General features: G+C 45.3%; 1 protein-coding gene across 1 annotated transcript in view; it reads right to left on the bottom strand.

The window, feature by feature from the left end:
• The window catches only part of LOC115477057 (ovochymase-1-like), a 304,756-nt gene that overhangs the window by 32,405 nt on the left and 253,495 nt on the right, over window positions 1–18,856 (bottom strand). The window lies entirely within an intron of this gene.

Below are 18,856 nucleotides of genomic sequence, written 5' to 3'. Positions count from 1 at the left end.
AATTACAATAATCATATAAGGGTGTTACAAGAGATTGTACCAATAAATAATGTTAGTAACCCACCAGTCTTTAATTGAACAGCAGCAGAAAGTGAATATGAGGAAATGAAACCTTTGGGGTAGTTTAACCTCATATATGCTAGTGATCTAAAGGTCTGAGAAATCTCTTCATCTTTCTCCTATCCCTGAACTTTTGATTATTAGAGTTGACGCCATCCAACCTCTGCAAATCCTTGTATTCTATTGCGGCCACCCCCCTCTACCTGCGGAAACGTGGGATACCTGTCTGCACACTATTTCAGATGCTTCACTTCGTTACCCCAATATACTTATTCTAGGTGACTTCAATGACCATGTGATGACCCATGTAGTTCTAAGGCCAGGCATTTTCTAGATTTCATTATCTGACCTTTCTTTACAATAATGGATTTTATTCCCAACCCATATGGCTGGCCACACTACACTACAGGACTCACCTATTCATCCCTCTTCCATCTCCTCTGTCTCTTTGTCCTGGTCTGACAAATCTCTCATACTTGAGAAATTGCTCTCAACCACCATCCCTAGTCTCCAGTTGTTAGACCAGAGCACTTTCCCAGATTGATGCCAGTTCGCTTTCTCCATCACTGTTTTCAGTACCCCCAGATCTCCCATCTAAATCTCTTAATGCCAAGACAAACTTGGCCTTGGAACAGGGTCTTGGTACGATTGCCCTTAAAACCTTCTGCCAATTTAGTTCCAATAGAAATCCTTGGTACACTTCAAATCTTTGTATGCTTTGTATACCAACTTTGGAAAAAGTCTAGATCCACATTCGCTCTTCAGAAGTATAGACATCACTGTGTCTACAATTCCCAGTTGAAAAAGGCAAAAAAGGAGTTAATCTCTAGGCTTCTAAAGTCTACAAACCCCTCTTGGGATCTTTACTCTATCAACAAATGGTCAACCCGCAATCCAAAAACTTTGCTTCACCCCCCCCCCCCCCCCCCCCCCCCCCACCTTATCACCTGCTTGCCTTTCATATCACACCAGTTCTACTGTTTGGTCATATTTTCAAGCACAGCCCCCTTTTTTCTTGGCAAAAATTGTCCACAATGAAATCTACTTATTATGTCATCCCATTTAATCAACATGGTTGAAGGTCCCCAAGTTATCCCTCCTACCTACTCTTTCCATTATCAACCATAGTCTCATTTCTGGCCACTTTCTGGACATAGAGAAGCAGGCTGTAGTACATCCCATCTTTAAGAAACCTAATCTCAACTGTTCTGTTCCCAGTAACTATCGTCCAGTTTCCAATCTCTCTCATGTGCAAGGTCCTTGAAAAAGTCATATTTAACCAATTAATCTCATTCTCTGACATAGTACTAGCCTTGCACCCACATCAATCAGGATTTAGGGCTCACTTCTGCACAGAGATGGTAATGACAGCCCTTCTTAGCTAAATTCACGCCCATTTTGATCAACATAAAATTGTCCTGGCTATCTCCCTTGATCTCTCCACAGCTTTTGCCCCTGTGAATCACTCACTGCTTCTCTCACATCTCTTGGCATTACCAGTAAGGTGCTTTCTTGGTCCACATCTTTTCTATCTCACCGCTCTTTTCTGGTTGTCACTCCTTCCTGTTCAGTTGATAGGGAACTCTACTGTGGTGTCCCCCTCAAGGCTCTATTATTTCACCTTTGCTTTTCAATCTGTTCTTGAGTCCCCTTGCAGCCCTTATTCAATCTTCACGAATGCCTGCATGTGCTGACGATATTCTTCTTATTTACCCAACCTATCCTCCCCCCTTCCACTGCCCCTCTGCAGGCCTGTCGACTCAGTCACACAATGGTTGGTTAACCATCGGCTAGTGCTCAATGCTGACAAAACCATTGCCTGTTGGTTTTCTGGTGGTTAATCCCCTCCAACTTCCCTATCACCCTACTAGGGAGCTCAAGTCACCCCAGTCAAAAATTTCTGCTACCTTGGGCTTATCTGAGAATCTGTTCTCTTTCCAGTCCCAAATCTCACACTTATCTAAAGTCTTTTTTTCCTGTTTTGTCAATTATGGCAAAGCAAAACAGCAAAAGTAGAGGCTGACAAATGCGTAAACCAATAGGGAGATATCAAAAATACAGTTTATTCAGAATATTCATATCAAGGACCCGACAAGGCCCGTGTTTCGGCGCCAAAGCGCCTGCCTCAGGGGTCACAAACAACTTTCTCTGAGAAGAAACTGATTGGCTTGAATAATTCCTTTATGTATGCACGTGGTTATAAAAACAAGTTAATCCACAGAGATAACAAAACACCAGCCAACCGATCAGCAAACACCATGATTTGTCAATTATGAGCCATACACCATCTCTTCATGAGTTGATTCTCTCATTTTTCACATCCCATCTTGACTATTGTAATATTGTCTACACAGGTTTATCCTGGTCCTCTTAAAAAACAAAACAAAACAAAAAAAAAACAACCCAATTAGAGGGGTGGTCCACATTGCCCTTATCCTTATCTGGGAGAAGTAGCCTTTATCGGACGGTTATTTTCCCCAAATGGCTTTATATGCTCCAAGTTCTGCCAATATGCCTTCTTAAGAGAGACCTTTTGCAGGTGACCAAATTGCTAACTAGATTTATCTGGAATGGGAAAAAGGCAAAATTACGGCTCTCATACTTATATGGCAATTTGCAGAACGAGGGGTTGGGCCTGCCAGATTTACAATTATAAAATTATGCCTGCCTATTATGCCATTTGGGGGATTGGCTATTAGACAGATCAGACTATATTCCCATTTTATATGAACAATTGCTCTATGCACCTTTTAGATCCCTTCTGCAGATTTCTACTCGTATTTTGACCCTAAAAGATGTCTGGATTAAGCTGACTCATTGGTTGGGGAGTGCTCCCATGGATATTGATCAACTGCAGATTAGGGGCAACCTGCAGTTCCCTCCTGGTCTGGAAAATATCTTATTCCAACACTGGGAAACTCAGGGTTACACTTTGGAGGCAGCCATACTCACGGGGGAAGGGAAGATGATGAGCTTTGAGGCATTCAGACAACAAAACGAGCTGCTGTGGAGAGATCTCTGCTTTTTGTCAGTTCAAACACTACATTGCTTCCCCTTGACCACAATACTTTGAAACTGCAGTTGGGCTCCAAATTAAAAGGATTTCTTGAACAGGCGGTGACTGAGCAGCTCACAATATCAGGCCTTTTCAAATCAATCCAGCCCTTGACGGGAAGGAAAGATTATCTGTGGGATTAAAGCTAGATGACAATCTGACCTGGGGACATTGCTGATACAGTGGGATGTAGCCAGAACCATCCATAGCACACCCCATTTGGTACGGGAAGTGGATATGAGAGATTGTGCATTCTGGGTACTCCATTGGGCCTATTTCACCCAAATGCAAATGCATAGGGTGGGAAGATTGGTTTCTCCCAAGTGTGTTAGGTGCCAAGGTGGAGATAATACATTTTTATCACGCCTTGTGGGCTTGTCCTTGGATACAAAAATATTGGTCTGCCAATGCCTTATATGTGAACACGTTATTGAATACTCATATTACCTTCACAGAGGACTTGATTATATTTGATTTAATGGAGGGACTTGGGGGCTTGGGCCGACCACATTAGACACTAATTCAAAAGTTTATTGTAGTAGAGAAAAAATACCTCCTGGGTTCACTCAGACCCTCCATTTGTTTGGAACTAGCAAGAAGGGTTCATCTTCTGGCATTGTGGGAGGCAAGGAATGCCGCACTTTCAGTGAAGAGAGCACAATTATCTGTCTGTGTCAGGCACTGTAGTAACAAGATGTGAGCCCTTATGCCAAACAGTGTTCGGCGGCCGAACAATCCTGGTCTTACCTGAGGAAGCAGGGCATGAACCCCGACGGAAGTCCGGGTTGAACTCAGGATAGGTAGCGGCAAAAGACATAGTCCAGTTCCAGGCAAAGGTTCAAGGCAGGAAGCAAGCAAAAGACACAGTCCAGTTCCAGGCAAAGGTTCAAGGCAGGCAGCAAGCAAAAGACACAGTCCAGTTCCAGGCAAAGGTTCAAGACAGGCAGTAAGCAAAAGACTCAGTCCTAGTTCCAGGCAAAGGTTCAAGGCAGGCAGCAAGCAAAAGACTCAGTCCTAGTTCCAGGCAAAGGTTCAAGGCAGGCAGCAAGCAAAAGACTCAGTCCTAGTTCCAGGCAAAGGTTCAAGGCAGGCAGCAAGCAAAAGACTCAGTCCTAGTTCCAGGTAAAGGTTCAAGGCAGGCAGCAAGCAAAAGACTCAGTCCTAGTTCCAGGCAAAGGTTCAAGGCAGGCAGCAAGCAAAAGACACAGTCCAGTTCCAGGCAAAGGTTCAAGGCAGGCAGCAAGCAAAAGACTCAGTCCGGTTCCAGGCAAAGGTTCAAGGCAGGCAAGCAAAAGCAATAGTGAAAGTCCAGGCCAGGTCAAAACAGGTCAAGCAAAAAGGGTAGCAGAGACAGACTATTCTAACAAAGAAGAAGCCGAAGCCCTGGAGTGAGAAACAGACTCCCCCTTAAGTACCTCTCTCATCATGAACAAGAGGAATCAGCTGGTCAGGGAATCTCCTGGTAGGCTCGCAATACGAGGAGGTGGAGTCATGCCACCAGAGGACCAATCCAGCGTCAGGAGGTGGAGCAAGCGTTCCCAGGCCCCGCGCCCGGAAGAGGAGAGCCAGCCCAGCCCTGGAGCGCCGGCCATCTTGACACCGCCGGCGCTACACACTGCAGGAGTGGGGATGAGCCAGAGCGGAGCGTGGCAGCAGTGGCAAACCCGAGAGGAATCGGAGCGGCGGTGGGCGTCGGAGCGTCGGCGCTGCCATCATGGCCGACGCTCCCCTCCGTGACGGCGGAGGCAAGGAGCGAGCGTGGGGAGAAGCCAGCAAGGCACGCCATGGGTAAGGGGCACAACAGTACCCTCCCCGGAAGATCCCCTCTCTGTCCCGGTCCAGGTTTAGAAGGATAGCGGGTATGGAACTCGTGGACCAAATCTGGTGCATGGACATTGCCAGCAGGTTCCCATGAATTACCTTCAGGACCAAAGTTTTTCCAGGAAATCAGATAATAGAGACTTCCTCTTTGGCGTTTAGAATCCAGGATCTCCTGTACTTCAAACTCTGGGTCTGGCTCAGAGTCAGGTACTACAGGCCGGTTCTGGATGCCATCTGGAGGTCAAGAAAGGCTTCAGCAGAGAAACGTGGAATGCATTGTATATGCGAAGATTGCCAGGTAAGTGAAGACGATAGACAACCGTCCCTACTCTAGCTTGAACAGCAAAGGGTCCGTTGAATCTAGGAGCAAACTTAAGAGAAGGTAGACGCAGTCTCAGGTACTTGGTGCTGAGCCAAACCTTCTGCCCCGGGTGAAAACAGGAGCAGGGTGTCGATCTCAGTCAGCAAAACGTTTATACTTTGCAGCAGCACGCCGCAAGTGACTCTGAACAGTCCTCCAAGTGTCCCGAATGGTAGCAAGAGTTGGATGAATCAAGGAAGGAGCTTGGTCCAACGGAATCTGAGGAGGAATGCAAGGATGGCGTCCATAGATAGTGAAAAAAAGGTGAAGTCTGGGAAGCAGAATGGAGACTGTTGTTGTAAGCAAACTCGGCCCAAGACAGGAGGTCCGCCCAGTCATCCTGCCGGTTGTTAGTGTAGGCCCGGAGAAAGTTCTTGAGGGTCTGGTTGGCCCTTTCTGCCATGCCATTGGTCTGGGGATGGTAAACTGAAGAGAAGAGTGTAGAAACCCTAAACGCCGAGCACAAAGATCTCCAAAATCTGGAAGTAAACTACGATCCTCTGTCACTGATGATACGTTGAGGTAACCCATGCAGACGAAAAATGTGCTGAACAAAACAGGAAGCCAGAGTACCAGCAGAGGGTAGGGATTTCATAGGGATGAAATGTGCCATGCGGGAAAAGCGATCTACAACCACCCAGATGATAGTGTTACCCCGTGAGGGAGGAAGATCAGTTATAAAGTCCATAGAAATCTCCTGCCAGGGTCGATTGGGAACAGGCAAGGGCTGAAGACGACCCCACTGCTTGCCAGGAGGAGACTTGGTGCGAGCACAGGTGGAACAAGTAGAGATGAAATGCAGAACATCCTGAGCCATATGAGGCCACCAGAAATACCGAGAGATAAGATGGTAAGTCTTTCTGAATCCAAAATGTCCTGCAAAGGCCGAGGAATGACCCCACTGAAGAACCCTCCGTCTAGACCGGATAGGAACAGAGGTCCTGAGGGAAGTCGAGGTCACCACAGTAGAGGGGAGACACACAGGATTAAGCATAGAACAGACCTCTTCGGGCTCCTCCGGCACATCAAAGGCTCAGGAGAGCACATCTGCCTGCACGTTCTTCTCTGCAGGCCGAAAAACCAAGTGGAAGTTGAAGCGAGCAAAAAACATGGGCCTGCCGTGGGTTCAGACATTTAGCATTTTGTAAGTAGAGAAGGTTCTTATGATCTGTAATGACTGTAATTGGATGTGCCGCCCCCTCCAGCAGATAGCGCCATTCTTGAAAAGCGAGCTTCAGAGCTATTAACTCTCTGTCCCCAATAGTGTAATTGCGCTCCGCGGGGGAAAATTTCTTAGAGAAAAAGAAACATGGATGTCTTTTACCAGAAGGAGCAGACTGAGATAATACCGCTCCCACTCCAAGCGACGAAGCATCCACTTCAACAAAAAAAGGTTTAGCAACATCCGGACTATTGAGTACCGGTGCAGATAAAAAAGCAGCCTTTAATGTAGAGAAGACCTCCTGAGCTGTAGAGGGCCAATTCCGAACATCCGCACCTTTCTTTGTCAGAGCCGTCAGTGGAGCAGTTATCAAGGAGTAATGTGGAATAAATAAACTGCCTATAGTAGTTGGCAAGCCCAAGGAACCGCTGCAGAGCTCAGAGTCCTTGAGGAATAGGCCAATCTTGAATAGCCAAAAGCTTTGCAGGATCCATCTGTAGGCCCTCCGCCAAGATAATGTGTCCCAGAAAAGGAACAACAGACTGATGACAAGCACATTTCTCCAACTTGCTAAGAAGCCGATGGTCCCGGAGGCGCTGGAGGACAGTGCGCACATGCCCAGGGTGATCTTGAGTGGAGGCAGAGAATACTAGAATATCGTCCAGGTAGACTATGACGGATGAATATAACAGATCCTAAAAAGTAAAATTAATGAAGTTCTGAAAAACAGCTGGAGCATTGTAAAGACCAAACGGCATGACTTGATACTCAAAGTGACCCTCATGAGTATTAAAAGCCATTTTCCACTCATCCCCCAGATGAATTTGAATCAAGTTGTAGGCACCCTGGAGGTCCAATTTGGTGAAAATAACAGCTCCTTGCAGATGGTCAAATAACTCAGGGATAAGAGGCAGAGGGTAACGGTTCTTAATCGTGATGTTATTTGGGCCTCGGTAGTCAATGCAGGGCCGTAAAGACCCGTCCTTCTTGGAAACAAACAAAAAAAAAAATCCAGCACCAGCAGGGGATGAAGGTCGAATAAACCCCTTCTTAAGATTGTCCTGAATTTAAGTATGCATGGCAGCAGACTCCTCTCGGGACAGAGCGTACAGTCTACCTCGGGTAGGCATCGTGCCCGGAATCAGATCAATAGGACAATCAAAGGGACAATGGGGAGGGAGTGAATCTGCTTCACAAGCATCAAAATCGCCCTGAAAATCACGATATTCCCCCAGAAGACAGGCCTCGCAAGGTTGAAGGGCTCCGGGCAGCGCAGAGATAGTTCTTGAAGGTGGTTCTACTGGAGAAATGCAGGTCTCAAAACATCAGGTACTCCAATGACTGATCTCCCCAGTGGACCAATCAATGCTGGGTGCGTGGAGACGTAACCAAGGCAATCCCAGAATAACAGAGTGGATGGCTTGTGGCAAGATGAAAAATGGAATGTTTTCATGATGCAGGAGACCCACTTGCATCTGAAGAGGCGGAGTGAGGTGAGTGATAGGTTGAGGAAGAGCAGACCCATGAATAGAGGTCACCTGCAAAGCTGGTCTACAGGGAACTGATGGTCCTCCTAACTTCTCAAGCAGAGCCGCATCAATAAAGTTACCTCCTGCCCCAGAGTCCAACAGGGCTACCGTGTTCACCCTGTATTCATGCCAAAGCAAAATAATCGGTACTGACATTAAATTGTCCGGAAGGGAACCTGATTGACCCAGAACCACCCCCTCCACAAGGCTCGGGTCTAAACATTTCCCGGTTTGTTAGGGCAGTCTCTCACAAAATGACCGGGTCTCCCACAGTACAGGCAAAGTTGGTGGCTTCGACGATGAGCCCTCTCCACAGCTGAGAGTCGGTGTCGACCAATCACCATAGGTTCCTCCAGTTCTTCTGCAGCAGAACCCGTGGAGAGGTAGCTTGCTTAGTCTGAGAAGAAAGTTCTCCGAGGAGGCTGAGTGGTCGATTGTTCTCGTGCTCTCTCCTGGAATCGAACATCGATCCTGATACACAGAGCAATGAGAGCATCCAAGGTGGTGGGAACCTCCCGTCCAGACAATTCATCCTTGATACGCCCGCTCAACCCTTGCCAAAAAATTGCCCTCAAAGCTTCTTGATTCCATCGGAGTTCTGCGGCTAGCGTGCGGAACTGTATTGCATAATCTCCTATGGAACGGTTACCCTGTTGAATACGTAACAGTTCCCCTGCCACTGAAGAAGGTCACCCAGGAACACCGAAGACCATCCGGAACTGACGAAGGAACTTCCCCCAGGTCCAACAAGAGTGGATCCTGTTGCTCCCACAGGGGTGAAGCCCATGCCAGGGCTGGTCCGGACAGTAAAGAAATGATGTATGTGATCTTGAGACTGTCAGATAGAAAGGAAGCGGGTTGCATATCAAAGAGCATTAGACATTGGTTCAGGAAGCCTCGGCAGGCAGAGGGGGTACCGTCAAACCAGGGAGGCTCTGGCAGGCGAAAGGTTGGAAGAGGAGGAGTGGTTCTGCTAGGTCCAGTGGTGGAGGAACGCTGGGTCTGAAGAGACGACATCTGTGAACACACATCCTGGAGGACTCCCGATAGTCTATTAAGCTGAGACTGCTGTTGCTGAAGGGCCTGAGCCATATCGGACAGATCAGGCTTATCCGGTGAGCTCATGACTTCGGCTTTCTGTCAGGCACTGTAGTAACAAGATGTGAGCCCTTGTACAAAGCAGCGTTCGGCAGCCGAACAATCCTGGTCTTACCCGAGGAAGCAGGGCAGGAACCCCGGCGGATGTCCGGGCTAAACTCAGGATAGGCAGCAGCAAAAGACACAGTCCAGTTCCAGGCAAAGATTCAAGGCAGGCAGCAGGCAAAAGACACAGTCCTAGTTCCAGGCAAAGGTTCAAGGCAGGCAGCAAGCAGACTCAGTCCTAGTTCCAGGCAAAGGTTCAAGGCAGGCAGCAAGCAAAAGACTCAGTCTGGTTCCAGGCAAAGGTTCAAGGCAGGCAGCAAGCAAAAGCAATAGTCAAAGTCCAGGCCAGGTCAAAACAGGTCAAGCAAAAAGGGTAGCAGAGACAGACTCCACGAAGCACAGGCTACTCTAACAAAGAAGAAGCCGAAGCACTGGAGTGAGAAACATACTCCCCCTTAAGTACCTCTCTCATCACGAACAAGAGGAATCAGCTGGTCAGGGAATCTCCTGGTACGCTCGCAATACGAGGAGGTGGAGTCATGCCACCAGAGGACCAATCCAGCGTCAGGAGGCGGAGCAAGCGTTCCTGGGCCTCACGCCCGGAAGAGGAGAGCCAGCCCACCCCTGCAGTGCCGGCCATCTTGACACTGCCGGCGCTCCACACTGTGGGAGCAGGGATGAGCCAGAGCAGAGCGTGGCAGCAGCAGCAAACCCGAGAGGAATCGGAGCGTCGGTGGGCGTCGGAGTGTTGGCGCTGCCATCATGGCCGATGCTCCCCCCCCCCCCCCCATGACGGCGGAGGCAAGGAGCGAGCGTGGAGAGAAGCCAGCAAGGCACACCACGGGTATGGGGTGCAACAGTCTGTATGGGATCCATATTTACAATCTCTCACACAGATGGCAAGTAGTTTGATTCTGAATCATATTTATTGTTCACATTCAATTTTCTCAACTTTTGTTTTTCTCCCTCCCGTCCCTCCCTCACCTCCCCCCATCCCAGCTCAAGCATTCAGGCATTCAAGATCTTGCTTTTAGCAACTGATGTTAGTGTGTCCCAGTAGGGGGACCAGGTTCTACAAAACCGGTCTCCTGCTTCTGATGCCAAGTCCTTGATACTTTGTCTTTCCAAAGCGCACATTTGTATCATCATCGATCTCCAACAACTGATTGTGGGTTGTTCATCTGTCAACCACCTCTGTAATATTGTTTTCTTTCCCATCAGGATTGCTCTCTGCAAAAATGTCCTCATGCCTGTCGGCATTTGTCCCTGTACAGTAAAAACATGAAACAGCTGCTTGGGTGAGCGCTTCCATTGAGTTCTCCACATGCCCGATACATGTTCCTCTAAGCTTTTCCAGAATCTCTGTATCCTTGGGCAGGACCAGAACATATGGCCCAAATGCGCGTTTGTACGAGCACATTTCGGGCAGGAATCATTGTCTCTCAACTTAGCTCTGAACGCCCTGTGCGGTGAGATGTACAATCGAAAAATAAATTTATACTGCGTTTCTCGCCAGCTCACATTCTCAGTTAATTTATACAGTCTTTTAATGCACACTTCCAGCTGTTCCTGTGTAAGTTGTATTCCAAGTTCTGATTTCCACTGCTGTAGCACTTTAGAATAATTTGTTGCTTTGGTATTGTCTCTCAAGTGCATATGGAAATATTTCATTGGGACTCTAGCTTGCGCGTCTAGACCCAACAGTTCGTTATATTTCCCCCAAGTTTCTATCGTTAATGTTTCTTTAGGTAAGGATCGCACATAATGTTTTAACTGTAGGTATGCAAACAAGTCTGACTCAGGTACTCCAAACTCCCTACAAAGTTCCGCAAATGGTTTTATTATTCCTTGCTCATTCACCACATGATACACATATCTCACTCCCCTTGCTGCCCACGTCTGAAAGGCCCGGGAAGTGCTGCCCGCTGGAAATTGGGGATTCCCCCTGATGGGCAGCATCGGGGAGCTCACTTGACTAAGTCTTAAAAATTTACAGATCCATCTCCAAGTACATCTCAAAGGTTGAAATAACGGGGTCACTGGCCCTAGCTTTTGTGCCTGTCCCCCAGGAGCCTGTAGCCAACTTGCAAAGTGTTGTTCCCGAAACCAGTGTATCTCAGATAATGTAAGAGAAAAGTATTCCGTGTTTCGGAACCAATCAGAGATATGGCGTATCCCACCAGCGAGCGATAGGAGACGTAGGTCCAACACTCCCAGACCTCCCTTCTCCCTAGGCAACATTGCTTTGTGCATTGTCATCCGGGCCCTTTTACCCTGCCACAAGAATTTTGCTAATTTATTCTTTAGCCACTTTTCATCTCTTCCTCTAAGGTACATGGGCAGCATTTGAAAGGTATACACCCAGGTTGGGAACAATATCATGTTGTATAATGCCACACGTCCCATCAAAGATATGGGGAGTGCCTGCCACCTGCCTAAGGCACTCTCCACCTTTCTTTTTAAGGGTTCTATATTTAATATGTAGATTTGTGTTAAGTCGATTGGGATTCTCACCCCCAAGTATGTCATTGTCTCCTGTGCCCATTGCATTGGGAAAGGACCCTCCCATGTTCTTTTTAATTCTGGGTCCAAGGGTAAGGCTAAGGACTTACTGGCATTCAGTGTAAACCCCGAATGGAACCCAAACTCTTCAATTACTTCTATCAATCGCCCTAGTGACTCTTGAGGTCTGGTCAATGTCAGCAGCAGGTCATCAGCGAAGGCTAGCACTTTTACCGTTTGGCTCGGGAGTGTGACCCCTTGTATCCCAGGGTCCTGATCAATCGTGCGGAGAAGCGGCTCTAAGTACAGTAGAAACAGCAAGGGGGAGAGGGGGCAACCCTGTCTTGTACCTGCTTGTATCTCCAATGGATCCGATCGCTTTCCATTTACCAACAGCCTAGCTGTGGGTGTCGTATATAAAGTCTTTACTGCTTCTAAAAACCAGCCCGACACACCCACGTGCTCCAGTACCCGAAATAAATAGCTCCATCTCACTTTGTCGAAAGCCTTTTCGGCATCTAGGCTTGTCAGTAGTAGCTGGGTATCTGTTGCACTGCACTGGGCAATAGTCAACAGGACCTTTCTTACGTTGAGCACAGAGTGTCGTCCCCTCACGAATCCTACCTGGTTTTGTCCTATCAAATTGGGTAAGTAAGATGCTAGCCTGTTAGCCAATACCCGCGCTAATATCTTAAGATCCACATTAATAAGCGATATGGGCCTATAAGAACCCACTCGATCTTCTGGCTTCCCTGGTTTGGGTATTAGTGTGATCCAGGCCTCGTTCTCTCCCTTAGTAAAACTCCCTCTCTGTACCACCGCCTCGTAATATTCTAATAAAGAGGCCCCAAAGTCCACTGGGAGAAGTTTGTAATACTCTGCTGAATAGCCATCTGGCCCCGGCGCCGAGCCCTGTGGTAATGATTTAAGCACCTGCTGTATCTCCTGCATCTGTATCGGCCTAGACAACCCCTCACTAATGTCAGGCGGCAAAGTGGGCATCCCTGCGTCCTCTATGTAATCTTGTACCGGAGTCTCTTCTTCTTCTCCCCCCTTTGCATAGAGGTTCGTGAAAAATGTGTGAAACTCTCCCATTATACCCTCTAGTGTCCTTATCCTAGTTCCCGAGGAAGATCTCACTGATGTAATTATCCTCTTCCGCTCTTGCGCACGGGCTACTTGTGCCAACATCTTCCCCGTTTTGTTCCCAAATCGTCTAAATTTCATCCCCCTCGCCCATAGCCTTTTTTTTGTCTGGTCATGTATAAGGGAGTTGAGGGCCACCGAAGTTGCCACCATAACATCCCTGTGCTCTCTTGATGGTGTTTTGACATATTTCTTTTTCGCCTGCTTCAACTCTCTTTCTAGCCTAATTATTCCCGCTGCTATTCTCTTCTTTCTTGCGCTCATGTATGCTATGATACTGCCCCTAATGACCACTTTCGAAGCCTCCCAGAATACTATTGGGGATTCACAGGATTCTGCATTAGTGTCCACATAGGCCATCCACTGTTCTTTAATATACTTCCCGAAATTCTCATCTTTATATAGAAAGGCTGGGAATTTCCATATCCTATCCCACTGCCCGGGCCCAGCAAAATCTACATCCACCCAGATTATTGAATGGTCAGATACCTCCAAGGGGCCTATTTCAGCTCCTGCTATTCGTGGAAATAGTGATTGGGCCACTAATATGTAATCCAATCGGGACCATGTTGAATGAACCTTAGATTGGTGGGTGTAGTCATTTGTGAGGGGATGTGTCAAACGCCACGGGTCCACTAAGGTTAAAGCTGTGCACATGGAGTCAAGCAACCCCTCCTTTTCTACCAACCGTCTTGTTCCCGATCTATCCGCCTGCTGATCCATAACTTCATTAAAATCTCCCGCCCATATCCACGGTGCATCATTGTATTTTGAACCCAGCGCTATTAGTTCTTGAAAAAAACGAGCGGTTTGAGAATTAGGACCATATATCGTGCATAGATAAACTATCTGCCCCTGGAGAGTTATTTTCAATAATAATGTCCTTCCCTTTTTATCAGAGTGAATCAATTCTGTGTGGCATGGGAGCCCTTTTCTGATAAGGACCGCTACCCCACTTCTTTTCCCTCCCGATGAGGAGTAATAACAATCTCCCACCCACTGCTGCCTCAGCTTTTCGTGTTCCATGTCTGTTAATTTGGTTTCTTGAATGCATGCAATGTCTGCTTTGTGATGTTTAAGCTGGGCCAGTATTTTGGACCTTTTGATGGGGGATGTGATGCCAGAAACATTCCAAGAAACAATCCTAAGAGGCTGATTAACATACGGCATCACCCTTCTCTATTGCATGTTTATGTGAAATCCATTCTATCAGTTCCCCCCAGGAGCCCAGCCCCACTCCCAGGAGACAGTAGTCACGCTTCCCTTCCAGCATCTCCCTTAATCTCGACGGTCCTAACCGCCACCAGGACACTCCCACTATTTTGCTTGAGCTGTTCCCCATCCCCTCCCACCCCTCTCCCCTGCCTCCCCCCTCCCCCCCCTTAATGCAAGCTATGTGCGGCGCCATTAAGCGTCACCTGGGTCACTTGTGTGCTGGGATCCCCCCTCCTCTCTCAAAACATTGCGATTTACAACATTCAGAACTATATCTTACCCATATATTCAGTCATATCACATTCATTCTCTATTTTCTGAGTCCAATAGTCCGTTCCTAAATGTTCCAATCTTTTCAGCTCTTCCCAATCTCCTTCATGTAGGTGGTGTCTGTTCCTTTAGCTCTTTGTTCAGAAAGTCCATTGCCAGCTTTTCTGATGAGAATACAGACCATTTTCCATGTATTTGTATCTTTAAAACTGCTGGGTAGGACAGAGCAAACCGGATCTTCTTCTCTGCTAATGTTGAACATATAGGGTGAAATCTCTTCCTTTTCTCCTGTATCCCTGCTGAATAATCTGGAAAGATCAAGATTGCATTTCCCTCAAATTTCAGGGTATCTCTTTTTAGTTTATATCCATGCATGATCTCCTCTTTATGGATGAAGTTGTGTATTTTAATTATCACAACTCGTGGTTTCCTGCCTTCTTGGAGTCTTCCAAGTCTGTGAGCCCTTTCAATGCAGAGGCCCCCTCTGCTGTCTGAGAGTGCAAACTCTTTTTGTAGCCAACTTTCCAGCTTGGGCCCCAGCATTTTATCCGATACAGCCTCCGGTATGCCCACCAGTCTCAAATTAGAGCGTCGGGCCCTATTTTCTAAGTCCTCCAATTTTTCAGTTTGCATATTGAGCTTTGCTTCCAACTCTTCTAGTTTTGGCGCGCTTGTGGCCCACGTGTCCTCCATGTCTGACACTCGTTGCTCTAGTTCTTGCGTACGCTTCGAGATTTCAGCGATGTTAGTATCCATTTTACTCAACTGGGTCGCCAGGGATTCAAATCGGGGCTCTAATGCTGACTCGATCACCTTTGATATCTGTGCGAGCTGCCGCTCTGAGAACTCGGCATGCGTTCCCGACTCCCCGCCCGCCATCTTGGAAATCGCTGGTGCTGGTGGCGATTTTCCTTTCTCGGTCCGGAGGCTTCTTTTTGTAGAGCTCGCTGGCATGGAGACTAAAAATTGGTCCATACACCTTTCTCCCTTCGTCTCACCAGGTCAGGGATCTTCGAATTATTATTTAAACGCTGGTTTCAGGCGAAACGAGGAGCGGGGATCCCGGAGCTCAGCTGCTATGCTGCTGTTGCTCTCAGTGCATCACGTGACTTCTCTGAATCATATTTATATACCTGGCAGAAGATGATAGAGTTTACAGAAGTTTTCTTACTTCTACTTAGTTTGTTGTATATCTTTGGGGGGGGGGGGGAGAGATGGGATTTAGGGGCGAATGGAAGTAGGTCTGATAAATGGATTGACTTTATTTAGTTTGATCATGACAGGGTGCTATAAGAAACCAAGCTCCCTGTTCAGTTTGTGTTAATGTTTGTTTGGATTTGTCCTGTTATTCTTCCAACAAACAGATTTGAATAAATGGCATTCCTTTCCCTTTTCTGGTTTTATATTTTAGCCTGTACACCACTCTGCTCTGCCTTGACAGCTACAGCGGTCTAGCAAGTTCCAATAAATTATAACCTCTTTCCTTTGGAGGGATGTGATCAGTGATAACGATGGTGAGGTAAAGCTAGTCCAGATTCTGTCTGCTGCCTCTATTTCATTATTTGTATGAGTTGAGTTTCTGATGTTTTGTTCAACATCAACATTAGGTTTGGGTAGACCTTTCCTAATTTTAACAATCTTTGAAAAATTTAGCTAGGTCATTGACTGATGGTGTTTGTTTGTGATTTGTATTTCCTGGGTGTTTAATAAATTATTGACTAGACCATACAATCTTTTTATGGTCATCCGATCCTCACCTATGTATGATTTATAATAGCTAATTTTAGCTTGATTGCATATTTGTGATCTTTGACTGTTTTCCTCCAATGTTGCTCCATTTTCTTTCCAGCCTTTTACAAATTTTAAGTTGTAAGGATATTTGTGTTAAACCAGGGAGAAGAACTATCTTTGTGCTTATGTTTGATCTTTCAGGGGCCAATTTATCTAGAATTAATTTATTCAAGCTGTCTTAGCAGCTAAAAGTCATTGGGATAGTTTATTGTAATGTAATGTTTATGAAGGCTCCTGATGAAGGCATAGGCTGAAACATGGATCGTGTTGAGTCCAACTTCAAGCAAATGGTCTTTTGCATTTCACTGATGTGCTGTTGTACATGTTTAATAAAGGACTTGTGCTTTTATCCTGGATTATTGAATTGGTCATTCCCACCCTCTTTTGCATAAGTCACTCTGAAGTCCAGATCTGTGGACAGTGATTCTTGATCTTTAAGCACCTATTGTTATTATACAAAAATAAGAGTTTTCTGGTGTATTCTATTAATGGAGTTTTTTTGACCAGTGATTGACAACTAAGCCTTACAAAAAGCAAAAGGAGGTATGCTTCTACTCTTGAATCATTAGGCTTGTCTCGTTCCTTCATTTTATTTTATTTATTAGGATTTATTTAATGCCTTTTTGAAGGAATTTACTTAAGGCGGTGTACAGCAAGAATAAGTCAAACATAAGCAAAAGACAATTACAGCAGTAAAAATATTCAGACAATACTACAAAGTATAGCATAGAATGCTACATTACAATGTCAACACAATACAGTCATTTTAGGCATCTGCTGTATGAGCTGGTTTTTTCCAATTTATTATACACCACAAGTGAGTAACCTTTTATTGCATAATCTTATTCATATTGCTATTTATTTTTGTTTTTACTTCTTTTATCATTGTTGGTTTGATATATTTAGTGTTTGATTACATTCATATTTTTAGGTTTTCCGTTTTTAGAGTTGCTCCTTTCAGAAGGTTTCAAATTAGGTATGTGTCCACCACTCCATTTTTATTATTTAATATGTTACACAATATTTTTACATATTTATATATGTTCAAGGTCTAATGCTGTATATCAGTGCCCTTGCTTTGCTGTTTTTATGTATATGTTCTTATATAGATATTTATTATTTATTATATATATGTTGGGAATCGTATACATGTTGATATATATACATTTTTTAAATACATATAAGCGTTTTTTGTGATGGGATGATTGATTTATTTATTTGTATTAAGTGGTCCTTTCTATGTACACCACATACTTATTCATGTTTAGATTTTACATACATGTATGTATAACATTTTATTATCATTTTATACCTTATACATTACATTATCTATTTGTTCATGAATATATGAGAAACTATGGTGGTATGTTGTTTTTAAGTATGTTGTTTTTATATTTTAAATTTGATGTTTTATTTATTATAATTCAATCTGTTTGTTTATTGTAGCCCCTGACGCAGCCCTTGGTGGGCGAAACACGGCCTGTGTCGGGCAATTTGTTTACATACGGTATCTTCAATAAAATCTTTCTGATGTCATATTGATCTGCTGGCTTCTTTTTCCATATTGGTTTTTGCAGATCGTTTGCCTTGTTGTTTTTTGGAACACAATACATAATACAACATGTTCATAGACAGACTAGAGAATAAGCAAAGATGGAACATATAAAAAGATAGAGTAACAGGAGTAAGAAAGTGAGGGGATTAATTTAAAGAAAATGAGGGGATTAATTTAAAGAAAGTTGCAATGAGGTCAGAAAGGTGCTTGAACATTATCTTAGCTAGGGTAGGAGTGGGTAAGAACGTCCTGCTATAGTATGTGCAGCCGCTGTCATTTACTTTTTCCATTAAAGGCCAAGCTTTCACTTGCTTACTGAAATACAGTCAGTTTTGTGTTAAGCGAAGCGTTTCAGGGAGTGCATTCCAGAGTGTGGGGCTACTCCAGAGAAGGCTCATATATCGAGTGAAGTCCTTTGGAGAAGGTGTGGTTAGAATACTCCTTGGGAGGACCTTAGTGACCTTAGAGGTGTGTTCAAGTAATCTGGGCCACTTCCTTTAAGGGTCTTGAAGGTTAAACTTAAATTTGGCCCTGTATTGTACTAGTAGCCAGTGAAGTTTTTGCAAAAATGGTGTTATATGGTCATGTCGCTTACAGCCTTTTACTAGTCTAGTTGCAGCATTCTGAATCAATTGGAGCTGTTGCTGACCCTTTATAGTCAGACCAGTGTACAGTGCATTACAGTAATCCAGTCGATGCTATCATGGCATGGACAACGTGTAATTAAACTCTGGAATTCATTGCCGGAAAATGTGGTGAAGGCGGTTAGCTTAGCAGAGTTTAAAAAGGGGTTGGACGGTTTCCTAAAGGACAAGTCCATAAACCGCTACTAAACGGACTTGGAAAAATCCAAAATCCCAGGAATAACATGTATAGAATGTTTGTACGTTTGGGAAGCTTGCCAGGTGCCCTTGGCCTGGATTGGCCACTGTCGTGGACAAGATGCTGGGCTCGATGGACCCTTGGTCTTTTCCCAGTATGGCATTACTTATGTACTTATGTAACTGAGACAAGGCTTGCTTCTAAATGTAAGGTGACAGGCAGCATAGTTGTCAAAATAGCTTCCCCTTAATAATTGAATTTGTATATGTGGAAAATCTTTTTGGACTTTGCCACTCTCCAATGCTCCCATTAAAAAGCCTGAAGAAGCCTGTTCAACCAGAAGGCACCACAGTATAAATTTGATATTTTTTTCTTTGAATGAATACTTAATAAATGAACAGTGTACATTACCTATAATGGCACA

This window comes from Microcaecilia unicolor, chromosome 9 (assembly GCF_901765095.1).
Source record: "Microcaecilia unicolor chromosome 9, aMicUni1.1, whole genome shotgun sequence".
In the NCBI taxonomy this organism is placed as follows: domain Eukaryota; kingdom Metazoa; phylum Chordata; class Amphibia; order Gymnophiona; family Siphonopidae; genus Microcaecilia; species Microcaecilia unicolor.
This window is presented reverse-complemented; position numbering and strand designations above follow the sequence as displayed.